This window comes from Siniperca chuatsi, linkage group LG5 (genome assembly GCF_020085105.1).
Source record: "Siniperca chuatsi isolate FFG_IHB_CAS linkage group LG5, ASM2008510v1, whole genome shotgun sequence".
Lineage (NCBI taxonomy): Eukaryota > Metazoa > Chordata > Actinopteri > Centrarchiformes > Sinipercidae > Siniperca > Siniperca chuatsi.
Window position 1 is genome coordinate 30,058,328 of NC_058046.1, and position 15,347 is coordinate 30,073,674.

Below are 15,347 nucleotides of genomic sequence, written 5' to 3' on the forward strand. Positions count from 1 at the left end.
GTGTGTGTGTGTGTGTGTGTGTGTTTTGTTTCTAATGATCACTAGAGCCGAGCCATTCCAGACGGCAGGGTGCTGTCTGAATAATCAGTCTTGATAAGGTTGTATTGTCCAAATTAGACATGCAGAAAAATCATTGTATATACAGGGCAGAAATTACTGCAACACATCCATCACACATTTAGAAATTATGAAAACCATACACATTTTCCAGCAATAACAAGTTTTGCCTTTTCATTTACAATCATTTTGAGTTTTCAGTATTGATGGTCAGAGCTTGTAATGGACTGTTTCAATACGTTGTCGGAGCTTGTATCAAATGACGACTGCCACGTGGTTGATGACGTTTGCAGCTAAACTAGTATGCAAACATTTTGACCTGATAAAAGTAATGAAAGTAATATTTTAATGAATATCATTCTCCCATCACATCACATAACATCCACATGTCATATGAATGTTGACCATGAGGGAAAAATGTATGAGCTCACAGTGGGCATTCACTCTATACCAGTGGTTCCCAACTTTGTCAGACATAGCCTTACAATCCTGCCAGATGAATTCAAGCAAAAGCAACAACAAAGTTACATTTGTCAAACAATGGAACTGTCAATGTTAAGTTCGGTTTGCTTAAGTTTGCATTGGTGCTTCTGCCACTCAGAGTGGCAGAAGCTGGATATTTCAACCATTTATTCATTACATGTAGCTAACTATTTTAAACATTTATCAATTTTTTAAGTTAACTATTTAAACTATTTATACTTTCAGCTATGTATTTTAACCATTTATCCCTTACTTTTTGCCAATTATTTCAACTGATGATCAATTACTTTTAGCTATTTAAATCATTTATCTACTACCTTTTTTTTAATCAAATTGTAACTTCTATGTTATCAATTTAGTTGAGCTACAGAATCTTTCCATGTACCCCCTGCGGTACAAGTACCCCTGGTTGGGAATCACTGCCCTATACTACACAATAAGGCACATTTATATTTCATGTCAACAAACTATATTATATGTAGACTCTTTGGACAACACATGTATACATTATTTTATTATAATATTTACTTGGTAATACATTTACTACAGCATTCTGAACAAGAATATTATAAATAAACAAAACGTACAGGCTTCTTTATCACGCATTCATGTGATTGAAACTATTGTATGAAATCAGCAAGGTGTTGTGCCTATCCTTTGTCTTGAATAGCACCAATAATTTCTGCTGAGTTCAGTGTCCCGAAGCTTCAAATCTTTTTCTGGCAGGAAGAAAGCCCCAAAACTTCATATGGCTTAGTCTGCCTATCACTAGTTTTCAACTTTTCTGGATTAATCAATTAATTGTTTAGTTTATTAAATGGTAAATATAATGACAAAAAACAGTGACAAGTTACCAGAGCCCAAATTAATATCTTCAAATTACAGTCAAAAAGCCCCAATGTAACAAATTCTCATTTGTGAATAACTATAACCAGCAAATGTTAAGTATTTTTACTGGATAAATTAAAACCTTTAAGCTATTATCACAATTATTATTGATTAATACTCTATTGTTTAACTAATTGATTAACTGAATCATCGTTCAGCACTATTTAAAGCTGACATGGCTCTAAAGTGTTAATATATGAGTGGTGTGGACTAATAGAACTGGTGTGATGTTGACTTTGATCCTCTCAGTAGTTGATTGAACTGTTGATTGTACTGTCTATGTCATACACGTCCTACACAATATTGCCATTTGGTGCTGTAGGAATGCCTAGCATGCTTAGAGAATGTTGCTAAACCTCTTGTAAGCTCTTCTTTTCATTCTATCATCTCAGATTGTCTGTAGAGTAAACCAAGAGGATTCCTTGGTATTGGATGAGAAAGCTAGTATGGGAATAGTGCTGTTGGTGCGGGGGGATGAGAGATGGAGAGCAGAAGAGGCTGGAGTGTTGGGGGTTGGTGAGGAAGGGCGGGGGTAGTGATGGAGGATGCTGTTACGCTGCAGAAAGTCTCTGTGTGCTTGCTGGTTCTACCAGGGGACAGCCTGGCCTCTCTTACATAATGATACACAGATTTATTTGGCCCATCTATTGAGGCTTGTGTCAGGAACCTTAATGCAATAAACAGAGCCTCTGCCAATTCCCAAGCCCCTCATCAACGTCCCCGCCCCTCACACTGGAAGTCACTGGGAGTCACTGAGCCTGTGTTCCTGTTGGCTGAAAAGAAGGGGAAGCAGTCGATGGAAAATATGATAAATGCCATCCACCTGAATGAGTATGGTTTTGCTGGAATGGTGGAGCAGTCTGTTGTGTGTGTCTGGATATGCATCCATAGCGATTTATTCTAGGACCAGTGTTTTTGGATGTTTTATCCCCTACAAACCATTAGTGTATGTATGTTCCAAATCAAACCATAGTATTTTAGATGTTGTGATGTTTTTTTCCCTACCCTTTAGGCAGCAATAGGTTTCCATTCATTTCACTAGTGTGAAAATAAACTTGCAGATTTGCAACTTGTTTGAAGTAATCCATTACAATAAAAATGGAAGCTTTAATTTTTTTTATGCTGACTTTTCAAATCAGTCTGCACTTTACAGCTGTATTACTATACAATTATACATACATTTGACAACACTAATAACAGATGTGATAGACCATAAAGCATAAGACTAGTGATATTCTATATTTTCTTATTGTCAACAAATACCATCAAAAGACCAAACCAACAATTAATGTATCCTACTAACAAGTATTGTGTGTGTATCCAAAGCCTGATATTTATTATTCCTATGCACCATAGAGTTCCATTGTTGTCCAAAAACACATCACATCCACAGTGTAAGAAAATGTGTTCTGTTCTGACAAATGTTGTTTTATCACTGTTCCCCCCCTACTTGGCATTTTATGTCCTGGCTCCAGTTCTGTCATTATCCTGAAAACCTTCTCGGTCTGTTGCGCTTTTAGGCTGTACATTTTGAATTGGAACAGGTCATTACAGTTCAAATATAAATTTTTTTCCCCCACATTCGAATAAAACAAATAACAGCTCTAATATGTGCATGACACAATAAACAACTACTACTACAATATGTGTATGAGTTACAGTAAAAAGGCTAACAGATACAAAAACTGTAGCTGGGAAAATTTCTTCTTTTGTGTTTGTGTAAGTATGTATGAGCTGTGTACGTGTGTGGTTGTATGTGTATATGTGCATGAATGCAGCATCTGATCTAAGCTGAGCGTGCTGAGTATAGAGGTAAGGGTTATTGTAAGGTTGTCATGGCCTGTATGCAGCCAGGGCCTTCCAGTGTGTGTGTGGATGGGAGCGGCCCAAGCAGGCCTGATTTGAATTGGAGCTAAAAAGGCTGACATGATAACTATAATTGAAGGGCCGGCTGGTGGATAGAGGCCATTATAGCAGTGGTCTGGGCATCTTATCAGTGCCAGGCTACACTGATGGGTTGAGCCATTTTGTCAGGGTAGACACTGGATCGCTAATGTAAAGTGCATGCAGCTGAACGCATAAACACTTACACATGCATGTACGCACATGCACACATGCCAACAAATTACTTCTCCATGATGATGTCCATTTCCTGCAGGATGTGCTGTGTAGAAACCCATAGCAATTAGACAATTACTCACTGATTATTTATTGCATTCAGGACTTCTATATAAATATAAATAAATAACAGTCCTGTTTGTAATATAGAGTTTGAATGCAAACAACGTTTGAATGAGAGTCCAGTTTTCTTTAGTGTTAAATGAAAAGATATGGATTCTGAAGCATTTTATGTATTCATTTTATGTATTAATCACTTTTTATTGCCAATTTGTCAGTGGGTTGTAATGTAACTTAAAAAATGAGACATTCCCTGACTTTCTTGGTTGCCTATAACAGCCTGTGGACTGATTTCTACATAGAGAACTTGGGTCGGTTTTTCCGGGAAAATCCAAAGAATGTGATGCTTATGCGCCCTCCTGAGTGCCTTCTCTCTCTGCTTCCCCACAGTGTCAACAGTGTGTGACAGTGACACTAGCTAACGTTAGCTTAGAAATGGAGTCCGCTAACAGGCACCCACTACAACACAGAGTCCAAAGTCTAAGCTAACATTACTGCAAAGCATGTGAAATATATTGTGATATTGTGGTTTTATCTGGCTAACGTTTCTAATGTGGATGAATAGCGAGCTAGCTAACAGCAAAATACTGTCATTCATCCAGACTGATCTAGCTGGTAAATTGGTTGGCTTGCCGTATGCAGGTTACTTTGTCGGTTGGTGTTGCAGGGCGGCCGGATACATGCAGCGTGGCTGGGTTGTAACTGGCTAATGTTACCTTGCTTGCTTGCTTACGTTATCATTAGCAAAATACTATCTGAGTGGATATGTTGTTTGGTTTAGCGATGGAAGGCAGGGGCGGCCAAATAGCTAGCTGTAAACTAAGGTAAGCTGGGGTTGGCCAGCTGGATGTGGCTTGGCTGCGCGGTGTGGTTCTGGCGTTGTTTGCTTTTATGTTGGTGATGGGGTGATTTGCAAACAGCAAGCTAGTTAATATCATGGAGCCAATGGTCCAAATAAAATACAGGAACACTTTTGATAGTAATGTTATCCTAAATATGATTGAAATTTATTTGCCAGCATTCAGTGTTCATTTCAGCGTTCAGTCTTGTGTATAGCACTATGGCCGATGCCTATGATGATGCTTACTTGTGCCTATGGAACGCGAGCGTGAGACAGAATGCTGACTGCGGTTCACTTAACGGTCAAAGGTGTCATTATTACCAAGGGTTTTCTGAAAGTTACATATAGAACCTTTAAGGGAGGCTGTGCAGCCTGGGCCGAGATATAGGCTAATATAAAACATATAATGTTATAAAATGTGACAGCAGGTTAACCGAGCATAATGTCTATCCAGTGAATTCATGGTTTGCTTGTGTTTGAGTAAAACAATGACAATAAGGTTTATGTTACAGCTGCATTGATTCATATTTAGACCCTTGGGGGAAGAAGAACTCCAAACAAGCTGACAGACACACAGGCCTTATAAAGTATTTTGGCCACCGTTAACATGTTAAAAAACAGTTGCCTAGATACACATTCAGCAGACACAGAGCAACATTTTCATTCATTTAGAGTTGTGTTGGTGTCCTCCTGATGAATCTAAGATCCAATATTAACTCTGGAAGAAATATGTGGGTCTTAAGCTGCTAGATGTTTGACTTTCTTCACCAGCTAGTCTCTAACTGTGTCTGTCTGCTGTTTGCTGCTGGGCAAGTAGTGTACAGTGGGTTTTTATTTTTAATTTTGCTGTGGCTGCCAGCTGCTGCTGGAAATGGACAATCAACCTTACAGTGAATTTACAGGCCATAAAGAAACCATGAGCTAACAGCTAAAGTGGTTGAAAAGCTCCATAGAGCTACAGAGTTGCGACCCCTTTCAAATTAATATTTCAATATCTTGGAAAGTTAGAGTTAGATGAAAAGATGAATATAAATCTCAAGTTTGTGTGTTAAGTACAGAGCTGGAGTCAGGACGTTGTTAGCATAGCTTAGCAGCAAGAGTGGGAAGCAGCTATTCTGGCTCTGTCAAAAGTTCCAAAATACGCCTACCAACACCTCTGAACTCCACTAATTAATATGTTGATGCATCATTTAATCCATACTCAAACAGAAATGTAAAAATGTCAAGTTGTGGTTTTAGTGGGAGTTACTTGCTCCAACTACTTCAACAACAACCAGCTGCAGTGACAATGTGCAGTCTCAAAAAACAGCAAATAAGTGGATTTCCTCAAATGTTGGACCTTTTTAATATCTGTATTTTATCAGTAATTTTCTTTTTTATTAAACTCTAAAGGAAGGAATATGAGCTAATTCCCCAGTTGTGTTGTAACATGATTCTGCTTGGTATGATCACTTTGTCTTTTACAATACAAGTTTTACAGTACAAGTAGCCCGCTAGCGCTTTTGGCTACCTCCGTTGGTCACATGACCCTCATTGTCTACTTTGTTGTGTTCCTTTGGGAGCCTTCCAGGATTTGTCACCCTGCCATAGGAAGTAGTCCAAAAATCTTATCTCAAATTCAGTTGGGGTTTTTTTTTGGTCATGAATTGGTGATACTCAATGAATTATGTGTTTCATATTTAATTTTGTTCAGTGTACTCTATTTCAGTCTGCCTTCCTTCTACTTCAGTCAGTGTTTCCATGGGTTTCCCAGAATGCCTTTTCATAAATCCCAAGTAAGGAAGGTGAACTCTGTTTGGCATTCAGCTGTTATTTATACACATAAGAAGAGAGAATGACAGTCATGGCATAGTGACAGGAGAAGAGGGAGAGTTTCCAGGAGAAATACCGAGAAATCATGCTCCTCATTATTCTGGTGTACTGAAGCGACTGTGGCTAGACAAACTGGTGTCTCTGCCTTTTCTATGACAGGCTTCTCCTTGTATGATTATGGAACAATATTTACTGTGGATGTTTTACATAGCATCTGCTGTCAAACTGCAATGTAGCTCAATTAGAAATAGGCTGCCACAGCATGACATTGTCTATAGCCAATTATCAATGAACATCAAATAAAAAAAGCAACAGAATAGTCCAAAAATGCAAGAAGCGTTGTCATTAGCTGCCATCTACTGCAGTATTTAAGTATGTCTTTCCTTTAAATGGAAATTCTGTTTTTTACATCTTCGGTCTTAGCTTGGCTAAGTAATAATAACATTGTACTTATCAAGATAATTGATAACTGTATTTGTGGTATACATAATATTAAACAAGATGTGAAAGTGGTGTTATATTTGTTTGCAGCTGAATAGTTGTCCAGTTATGTAATAATGACAAACTGCTGCTAGGTCATGTCTGACAGGTTTTGATATTAGACGGATGACTGATAATGTTGATAGCTGTGCACTGAAGCTTCTTGAGCTAACAAAAGAAGCAAAAGAACCGCATGAGAAAGAAAAACAAAAAGAGAGCCTACGCCTTTTTGTTTCTCCTTTTTATACAGTTAGAAATGTTGACTGGAATGGTGTGTATAGTGCTGACAACCCAGAGGTTTCCTTAACTGCTTTCATTAATATATTTATGTAAATTGTTAATAGACATGCACCTATTAAAAGTTCACAGCTAAAACTAATACAGCCAATCCAATGGATTTATTTACCTCTTAAAAAATTTAATGAAACAAAGGGATGAAGCTAATCTGGAGGACAGATTCAAATACTGTAAATTGAATTGCTGAAAAAAAACTGGTGTTTGTACACAGCCCTGGCTCTGTAAATGGGAAATAAACAAAGTGGCTCGGACTGAGCCACACAACACTATGACAGCCATTCCAGCCATGATTTTGTGTGTCAGGTGACGTTAAATTACTTGCCCACGGACATTCAGCTTACTTTCTAGTTTGCCAAGATATGCTGTTGTTGTGATGTTTGCTATAGTAGCAGGAGAGTTGTGAGTATCGCTGCCTGGAGCTGCTTTGCTGGCTCTGGGAAACCATCTCCTCCTCTCTGGCTGTTAGCTTAGCAGTAGTAACAGTAGGGACAGTTTGCTAACCCACAACCTAGCTAAGCTAACCTACAACCTAGATAATGTTAGTTACATTATTTGCTGTGTCATTGTTTGATCTATATCATGGTATTTGTCATGGTATTGGATTTCTCCAGAATCGCATACCCCACATTTTAAGCCACATATTGAATAGATGTCTGCTATGTGGGGTGTATCCTAGACTGTGGAAGGAGGGAAAAATAATTCCATTAAGTTACCTTTCAGTAGGCCTAATAGTAGACTTATAAGTATTCTTCCTGCGCTTAGTAAGGTTATGGAAAAAATTATTCATGTTCAGATCCAAGACTACTTTAATAATAACAGCTTTATTACCAAATATCAACATGCATCCAGAAAGAGTTACTTGACCTGTACAGCACTTATACAAATGACTGATGATTGGTTAAGGGAGATTGATAACTCAAAAGTAGGAGAGGTAATGTTGTGCAAATTAATACAGTTGTTAGTAAAATGGGTTGAGGCATTGCAGTTAGTTTCAATTCAGTTTTATTTATATAGCGCCAATTCATAACAGAAGTTATCTCACTGCACTTTTCCTATAGAGCAGGTGTAGACCGTACTCTTTATAATATTATTTACAGAGACCAAACAAATCCCACCATGAGCAAGCATTTGGCGACAGTGGCAAGAAAAAACTTCCTTTTTAACAGGTAGAAACCTTGGACAGAACCAGACTCAATGGAGAGATGGAGAGATGGAGAGAGAGAGAGAGAGAGAGGTTTTGGAGGGGGGTGGGGGAGTGGGAGGCACAATGCAAGTACCACCTAGAATTTTTTTAAATAGTAATGTAATTGTAGTGGTAATATTAATAAATTAATAATAATAATTATTATAATATGAATGACAGCTTTAGGAAAAATAATGACATTATTAGTAACAGAGCCTATAACAACAACTGTAGTAGCAGTTGTCGAGCAGGAACACTGGGGCAGCAAGTGGCCCACAACCACAGATCCAGTCTCTGCAGCTCAGGAGGTAGAAATACCTGCTGAAAGCAACAGAAGGAGAGAGCAGAGAAACAAGAAAGCACAAAACTATGGGAGAGAGAAGATGTTGAGTTAGTAACATGCAGTAATGGGATAAAAATGCTTACAGAGCGAGAGGAGGAAAGAGGTGCATCATGGGAAGTATCCTGGCAGTCTAGGCCTATAGCAGCATAACTAAGGGATGGTTCAGGGCTCACCCATGCCAGCCCTAACTATAAGCTTTATCAAAGAGGAAAGTCTTAAGCCTACTCTTAAATGTAGAGATGGTGTCTGCCTCCCTAACCCAAATTGGGATGTGATTCCACAGGAGAGGAGCTTGATAACTGAAGGCTCTGACTCCCATTCTACTTTTGGAGATTCTAGGAACCACAAGTAACCCTGCATTCTGGGAGTGCAGTGTTCTAGTCGGATAATATGGTATTATGAGATCTTTAAAATATGATGATGCCTGACCATTAAGAGCTTTGTGGGTGAGGAGAAGGATTTTAAATTCTATTCTAGATTTTACAGGGAGCCAGTGCAGAGAAGCTAATATTGGAGAAATATGATCTCTTTTCCTAGTTCTTGTCAGTACACATGCCGCAGCATTCTGGATCAACTGAAGAGTCTTAAGGGACTTATTTGGGCAGCCTGATGGTAAGGAACTGCAATAGTCCAACCTAGAAGTAAAAAATACATGCACAAATTTTTTGGCATCATTTTGAGACAGGGTGTGCCTGATTTTTGCAATGTTGCGTAGGTGAAAAAAAGACAGTCCTTGAAGTTTGTTTCATGTGGGTGTTAAAGGATAAATCTTGATCAAAGATAACTCTAAGGTTCCTTACGGTGGTGCTGGAGGCCAGGACAATGCCATCTAGAGTAACTATATCTTAAGATAATGTGTCTCGGAGGTGTTTGGGGCCCAAGTACAATAACTTCATAAGAAAGTTAACATCAGAAAGTTGCACGTCATCCAGGTCTTTGTCCTTAAGGCATGCATGAAGTTTAGTTAACTGGTTAGTTTCATCTGGCTTGATCGATAGATATAATTGGGTATCATCTGCAAAACAATGAATGTTTATGGAGTGTTTCCTAATAATATTGCCTAGAGGAAGCATATATAAGGTGAACAGAATCGGTCCAAGCACAGAACCTTGAGGACTCACCATTAACATGTACAAATGGAGAACGATCTGATAGATAGGATTTAAACCATTTCCTTTGGTCAGTGGTGTCGAACGCAGCACTGCAAGACATCTAAGAAGACAAGTACAGAGACAAGTCCATTGTCTGATGCAATTAAAAAGTCATTTGTAATTTTCACCAGTGCTGTCTCTGTGCTATGATACACTCTAAATCCTGACTGAAAATCCTCAAATAAACTATTGTTATTTAGAAAGTCACACAATTGATTGGCGACTGCTTTCTCAAGAAGAAAAAGGGAAGGTTAGATATAGGTCTATAGTTAGCTGATATAGGTCTATAGTTAGCTGAAACCCTTGGATCAAGAGTGGACTTTTTAAGAAGCAGTTTAATTACAGCTACTTTAAAGGACTGTGGTACATAGCCTGTTAATAAAGACATATTGATCATATCCAGTAAAGAGGTGCTAACTAAGGGTAAAACGTCTTTAAGCAGCCTATTTGGAATGGGGTCTAAGAGACAGGTTGATGGCTTAGATGTCAGTTAAGATGAATTAATCGTCAAAGTCAGCTGAAGAAGGTCGACAGGAGCAAAGCAGCCTATACACTCATCAGGCTCTACAGCTGTTTCCAAGATTCCTGTGTTTGAAGACAAGTCGGCACCGGTTGAAGGCAAAACTCTCTCTAAACGAAGAGCAATAGTTTTGGCCAGAACTTTTACATCAGCATTAAGTAATGACAGAGGTCTGTAACAACCACAGGAAGTGGGATCTTTATCTTTATTTAAAAGAAGAGCTTGAGCTTGAAGCTTGAGTCAATGTGGGAGGTAACAAACCATTTTCACCAAATTCTAAAGATCAACAAAAGTTAAGTTGCCAAGTTATGAATAGATTGTATCAAATGTATCAGGGCCTGGGGCTATATTAGATTGTATTGCTCTAATTGAGAACTGTAATTCTTTCGTCCTTCTTTTGCACAGTCAGAATCAATGGTAGGATTTCCAAGATTCGATAGGAACTGATTGATTTAGGTAGGGAATTCTAATTTGTATATGGAAGAATAAAATGATTTAAATATGGCATTCATTTCCACAGGATCTGTAACAGTTATCTTAGAAACATTATTAATTTCAGGTATAAGACGTGAGATAAACTGATGTTTCAACTGGTGTGCCAGTAATCGATTTGCTTTGTCACCATGTTCATAATAAATACCATAAGTCTGTAATAACAGTTGCTCAGCGCTTATGGTAGAAAAGCCTGAAGATTAAGACGCTTCTTAAATAGTTCTGGAGAGGGATTGGATGCGCACTCTTGAGGCTGCTAATAGCAGATGTAAGTTCTGAAAGCCTGGTATTGCATTTTCTATTAGAAAAGGAGGCATATGAAATGATCTGTCCTCTAAGAAAAGCTTTCAGCGACTCCCAAAGTAATGAATAAGATGTAGATTCATCCTGATTAAAAGAGATCTGATTCATTCTGATTTAAAAGAGATCAATCTAATCTGAAACAAATTCACAAAATGTGTTATCTGCCAACAATAATGTGTTGAATCTCCAAAGGGGGGTGGGGGGGATTAATGTGTAAATTACTGAATATCTAGAAATAATGGTGCATGATCAGATATTACAATACTTGAAAAATCAGAAGAAACAACACGAGTTCAGACTATTAACGATGAAGAAATAATCTATTCTTTAGTATGATTGATGTACCTGGGAAAAGAAAGAGAACTTTTTGGCTGGGAGATTATGAAGTCTCCAAGGGTCAAACCAAACCACTCATGAGTCATGAAATCAGAGAAAGATATAGACATAGCTGATTGAGATAAAGTGCGGGGACTAGAACGATCTAACATTAGGTCAAACACACAATTCAGTGTGTGGCTAATGTCCTGTCGCAATAAAATAAAATGGATAAGACTCAGGCTAACTCTGCAATGGGAAAACAGAAACTGCTGTGCCCTCGTCTTTACTGAGACCTGGCTTCACCACAACATCCTGGATCAAGCTATTGCACTCGATGGGTGGAGCATGTTCCACGCTGACAGAACACAAGACTCTGGTAAGACCAGAGCAGGCAGACTCTGTTTCCATCAATGATGCTTGGTACTCAACCGCTGTCAAAGTGGATGGACAATGTTTACCAGATGTGGAATTTTTTATGTTAAGATGTCGACCATACTATCTGCCCAGAGAATTCACCAGTGTTTTTTGTTGCTGCTGTTTACATTCCTCCAGATGCAAATTTAAGAAATACACTACAGGAACTGTATGAGGTTATCAGCAGTCACATGACAAAACAACCAGATGGTGTTTTTATTGTAGCTGGTGATTTTTATCAAAAAATCCTTGGAACTGTTTTACCTGAATTCCTTCCACATGTACACATTCCCATCAGGGGAAGAAATACTCTGGACCATGTGTACATGGACATTCCTGGCAGCTATAAAGCTCTCCCCGCCCCCTTTTTGGTCAATCAGACCATATTTCCCTGCTTCTCCTGCCGACTTACACCAAGCTGATAAAAGGAGTCAAACCATCTGTAAAAACAGTTAACGTGTGGACAGATACAGTTAAGCTACAGCAGCTCTACAGGACTGTTTTGAATGCACGTACTGGCACATTTTCAGAGAGGCTGCGACCCAGGAGAACCGCATCAACCTTGAGGAATATACAGCAACAGTGACATCATAAATCAGCAAATGTGTTGATGATGTGGTGACCACAAAGTCAATAAAATCATTCCCCAACCAGAAAGCCTAGATGAAGGGAGAGGTGAGGGCTCTACTCAGAGCCAAAAAAAAAGCTGCTTTTCAGTCAGGAGACAAGGAAGCATACAACACAGCTAGAGCAAGATTGAAAGCTGTTTGTTTTGATGTCCCAATAAAGAGTCAGCTGTAAAGTCTACTCCACCTCCAGAGGATTGTCCACTGTCTGTATCCACAACGGATATGAGAAGAATCCTGCTGAGAGTGAATATGAGTAAAGCTGCTGGGCCTGATCACATCCCTGGCCGTGTACTAAAAACATGTGGCAACCAGCTAGTCGATGTTATTACTGACATTTTTAACATATCACTGTCACAGGAGATTGTTCCCACCTGCTTCAACAGCCACCATCGTCCCTGTGCCTAAAAAGTCTGCAGTGTCTAGTCTAAACAACTACCTCCCTGTGGTACTCACGTCCAATTTTATGAAGTGCTTTGAGAAACTGGCTCTCCAGCACATAAAGAACAACATCCCAGCCAGCCTGGACCCTCACTAGTTTGCATTCAGAACCAACAGATCCACACAGGATGCATCTCCACTGCCCTCCACTCAGTCTTTACACACCTTGAGAACAACAACAGCAGCTTAGCATTCAACACAATCTCCCCTGTGAAACTGATTGGCAAACCCAGCACTCTGTGCTTGAGTACTACACTCTGTAATTAGATATTGGACTTCCTCACAAACAGACCCCAGATAGTTTGGATTGGCAGCCACACCTCCTCTACTCTCGTGCTGAACACCAGAGCCCCTCAGGGCTGTTTACTCAGCCCCCTCCTGTTTACTCTGATACTTGACTGCAACCCCTGACATGGAGACAACTCTGTTGTGAAGTTTGCGGATGACACAACCATCATCAGCCGGATTTCAAACAACGATGACACTTCATATTGGGAGGAAATTAACTATTTTGTAGAGTGGTGCACAGAGAACAACCTACTGCTCAATGTCAACAAAACCAAGAAGCTGATCATTTATTTTCGAAAAATGGAGGCAAAGACACACCCATGTCTACATCAGTGGAGCAGGTGATTAGTTTTACTAAGTATGTTTGACTCTTACTAACATGTTTAATCCATAATTGCTTAAAGGATGTGTTGCAGCATTCCCATTTAGGTTTCTTAAATCCCTATAACCATCTTAGAGGTCCAGTTTGTAACATTTAGGAGGAGCTAGTATGTTTTAATTAGTGTATAATCACCCGAAAATAAGAATTGTTGTGTCTACATTACCTTAGAATAGAATAAGCTGTTTTTATCTACATTTGGAGTGGGTCCCCTTCCAGAGAGGTTGCAATGTTGCACCGCCATGTTTCTACAGTGGCCCAGAACAGACTAACCAAACACTGGTTCTAGATAGGGCCATTCATGGCCACCATAGTTTCTCCTACACGCTTGGAAGGGGAGGGTGATGTGAGTGGTATTCAAATGGTTGCAAACTGCAATTTCACCGCTAGATGCCACTAAATCCTACACACTGGACCTATAAGGCAGTGTTTCGTCTGCAGTGTCTAACTTGAAGGATGTTGTGTTCCAGTACATGGGTCCCTTGATGTAGGGTAGGCAATGAGCCTACCTTACCCTACCATACCTTTGGTTTTAGTAAACTATTCCACTCACCTTCCTTCACAGTGCAAACCACGAGTGAGTATAAGATGATGATCATATCTTAGTATGCACTGGACCCAGTCGTTAATGCAACTCAATTTATCATATTTATCTAAATACCTGTAACATTTTGTTAAAATCTACGGAGCCCCATGTATATTGAGGCCACGAAATGCTATTCCGTGCTCACGAGATACAATTCATTTGCACATTTTAGTTAATTCGTGGCCATGAGATACTACTTCGTTCCCACGTTTTAATTAACTCGTTTGCATGTTTTAATTAATTCGTGGCTACGAGATACTACTTTGTTCCCACTTTGTAATTAACTAATTTGCACGTTTTAATTAACTTGTGGCCGCGAGATAAGTGTGTGTATATATAGAGAACCGCTTAAAGGGCTTAACCAGCAGATGCACAAAGACCGATCTCTCTCCATAGTCTTCATAACGGGAAGAAAAGGCCGGAGCCAGGGCTTAAAGTGTAATATTTAATGTTATCTGTTCTGTCATTCTTTTATGTCCCTCACTTTAAGCCCCACAGCAAAGCAAGTACACATTTTGACTGTAAAATTTAACAATTATGGCACTGTGGCTCTGTCTGTGTTGCTGAAATGAAACAGACAGAAGACAATTAGTTCGGTTTCTTAGCCTGTTTGCTTGTTTTTTTCTGACAAAAAGAAATAAGGTCCAATATTTTATGCTATGTTTGCATTTCTTCTACTAGTCTCCGCATAGTTGTCCTTCCTTCATTGTCTACACCTGAGAGAAATTTTATTAACACCTGAGAGAAATTTATTATTCTAGCAGCCTCAGTGCATGGCTACTGTTTATATTGTCATAGTTTTCAGTCATCTGGTTGGTTAAATATTTGCCAGATGTTAGGAAGTAATTCCAGCTAAGTGTCAGAAGTTTCCACAGCCATGATTTATATTTCCTGGTAAAAAAATGTTTTGTGTTGACAGAAATAGAGAAAAATAGGTGTTTGTACTCCTAAAAGCCCCCGTATGTTTTCTTTGATCACTTTAGTCTCAGATGTACTGTGGAGTGGCACAGCATTAGCAACAGGCATATTGATATGATTATGATATCAGTTGGTGTATTTGCTATGTAAATGCCGTGTGATCAACAGAGGATCCTGGCTCTTTCTCAGCAGCATCCACAGCTCCCCCTGAACCAACACCAGGGACTGCTGGCTCTCTGTGTTTGGCAAACAGGCTCACAGTGCCAATGGTAGTAACAGTGTGTGATACTGCACAGTGCTGCAGACCCTTTGTAGATACATACTGAGAGGCAGGAAACCAAAAGAGAAA

The 15,347-nt window shown here is 39.2% G+C and overlaps 1 protein-coding gene across 27 annotated transcripts in view; it reads left to right on the forward strand.

The window, feature by feature from the left end:
• Positions 1-15,347, forward strand: part of LOC122875719 (voltage-dependent N-type calcium channel subunit alpha-1B-like) — a 291,644-nt gene that overhangs the window by 5,317 nt on the left and 270,980 nt on the right. The gene's annotated exons all lie outside the window — the stretch shown is intronic.